The 2730-nt window shown below is 40.0% G+C and overlaps 1 non-coding gene across 1 annotated transcript; it reads right to left on the bottom strand.

Annotated features, from left to right (window-relative positions):
* Positions 1-1954: 1954 nt before the first annotated feature.
* On the bottom strand, positions 1955-2026 carry Trnap-ugg (transfer RNA proline (anticodon UGG)). Its single transcript has one exon. It is a non-coding gene; the product is annotated as a tRNA-Pro (tRNA).
* Positions 2027-2730: the final 704 nt, after the last annotated feature.

The following is a 2730-nucleotide window of genomic DNA, read 5'->3' as shown; positions in this document are numbered from 1 at the left end:
GAACAAAATCAAGAAGAACAAGATCAAGAGTAAAAACAAAAATAACAAGAATAATGTCAAGAGAAAGAGTGATAAAAAAATGAACGAATATATAAAAAAAAGTAAAGAAAAATACAGCCTGGAAGTACAAAACAGGTGAAAGAACCGGAATGGCAAGCAGGAGTAGATGAAAGAGTCAAGAGGATGGTGAAAGTGGGGAAGGTTAGCGAGGAGAAATGGAGGTGTGAGGGATCCAGAGGCTACAGGGAGGCCGCTGGAAAGACTCGGAGGACAGGCAGATGGATGGAGTGAAAGAGGATCTAGGAGAGAGAGTGGCTGGGTCTCATCTTGGCGAAGGGAAGGGAAGGAAGGAGGGAGGGAGGGAGGCGCAGGAAGGTCGAAAACAACTTTGGTCATTTTCTGATAATTAATCGTGTAAGACAGGAAATCATCCCGTTTTGTCCCTCGTGCCAAGTTTGGATTTTTTATCATGGTTTTTGTTTTTTCTTATTTTCCATGTTATTTATTTATTTATTTTTTTAATTATTCGTATGACGCGTTCACACATTTTTTTACATTGGTACTATTTTTTTTTCTCTCTCTCTCTCTCTCTCTCTCTCTCTCTCTCTCTCTCTCTCTCTCTCTCTCTCTCTCTCTCTCTCTCTCTCTCTCTCTCTCTCTCTCTTTTTCATGTCTCGTGTGAAGCTCAAGATTTTATGATAGTTTTTTTTTTTTTTTCAGTCAGTCTTGCAATTCTTATCTGACACTTCCACTGACTCTTCACATGTAACGTTTTTATTAGTGGGTCTTGCATAGTTCAAAATGTTCTGATAGTTTGTGTTTTTCGTTCTTTTATTGTACTATGACTTGTATGACACCTCTGATTTCTCTATTGCATGTTTTTACTTTTTTTTTTCTCTCATTTGTGTATGTCCGTGTACCTCTTTTTGCGTCTCGTGTCAAGTCCAGAATTTCAAGACCGAGTCAATATTTTTAATCAATCATGAAGCATCTTTTATAAATATATATATATTTTTTTATTTTATCCAGTGTTAGTCGCCTTACGCCTCCTGATTTCTCTCACACTCACGACTTTTTTCCCCTTTTTTTTTTTTTTCGTAGTTCGATCACAAAGGCAATTTTCCAAGTGACTCCCGAGACTAGTAATCGAGTCCCGGGAGTCTGGCGGCCTGATTGGGGCTGCGCGCGACCACCTTCCTGAATACTAAGCCTCAGTGCACTTTCATACATTATTTAATGGCGGAGTCTTGCGCATGCACCTCCTCCTCCCTCGCATACATACACAGATTTTAACAGATGTACCACTTCTCTTTGCCAAACGCCACGCACACCCACAGACAAAGACAAACACATACAGCACATACACATACACACACAAGGAAACACTGGACAATTGTTAAGCAGTGATAGGACCAAACAGTTAAGTCTTGTGCGTGTATTAATACTGTGCAAATACTCATACAATTAGCGCGCGCACACACACACACAGACACACACACACACACACAGACACACACACACACACACACACACACACACACACACACACACACACACACACACACACACACACTAACTACAAACACGCATGCAATTCACACTAACCATAAATAAGCAAGCGAATAACTCTTTCTGCCACGCGCGGGACTCAGTGATAATGAGTTGACTTATGAAACACGCGGCAATTAATGTTTCATAATGTTTCCAAATCCTCACCGTTTATTTATTTTTTATTCTATTTAATCTACGGTATTATTTCCCCCTATCCTCTTGTTTTCCCATTGCGGTAATTGTTGTCTGGTGTTAAAATATTTCGAAGTTTTCATCAAATAGCCCTTGCTTTTCTCATATTTGTAAAGATACGACACAGCTTCCGTCAGTCACACCAACCAGCGACGCCCAGCAGTAGGACGATACATTTAAAAAATAAAGAATCTATACATTTTAAATTTTTGGGCCTGTCCGGGATTTGAACCCGGGACCTCCTGCACCCAAAGCAGGAATCATACCCCTAGACCAACAGGCCACATGAGGTAATTTCGCCTTCATTTTTACACTCTCTTCTATTGTTAGTTTTTAATGGAAAGTGGCAATATACAAGTAACAGGCTTCTCCCCGCACCCCTTCTTTTGTGCCTTGGTCACAGTAACAGGTGAAGAACGTAACAGTTTGTGGATCCACGTGTAAGTGAAGTGCACTGAGATACAACAGACCGTTTCCCTACGATACGCAAGAATTCACGACACTAAGCACAATGTATGAAACCTTTTTAAGCGTCTACAAGAAAAAAAAGGATTAGAAGAGCAGGTTTTTAAATTTCTAGCCAGTGTTTAGAGGTGGCTGTGGAATAAGAAAGAATGTCGCAGAGAGGTTAGTAATTAAGGAAACATGTGCCAAATAACATTGAAAGGGTTAACACCGAGGAAAGAAGTGTTAGCCTTATAAAAATGACAAAATGCACAAGACATTTCTCAAATATTGGTTGATAATTATTCACTACAGCACTCCACTGGCACTGACTCCTTCAGTGGATCTTTTAACATATATAAATTTTTGTTGCCATACACGAGAACCAATCTTACATAAAAAAAGAATATTTCCCTAATATTTCCCTCGTATCTCCTTGATTTTCGCTTCGTGTCCTGAATCCCTAGAGCGCCCAAGTACCTCAGTGATCTCTGTGGTCGTGAATCTCTTATGTACTGACTTCCCCCTTTGCTCTATGCTCAC

Source organism: Scylla paramamosain, chromosome 24 (genome assembly GCF_035594125.1).
Source record: "Scylla paramamosain isolate STU-SP2022 chromosome 24, ASM3559412v1, whole genome shotgun sequence".
NCBI lineage: Eukaryota > Metazoa > Arthropoda > Malacostraca > Decapoda > Portunidae > Scylla > Scylla paramamosain.
The sequence above is the reverse complement of the archived record's forward strand: the minus strand, read 5'-3'. Positions and strand labels throughout refer to the sequence as shown.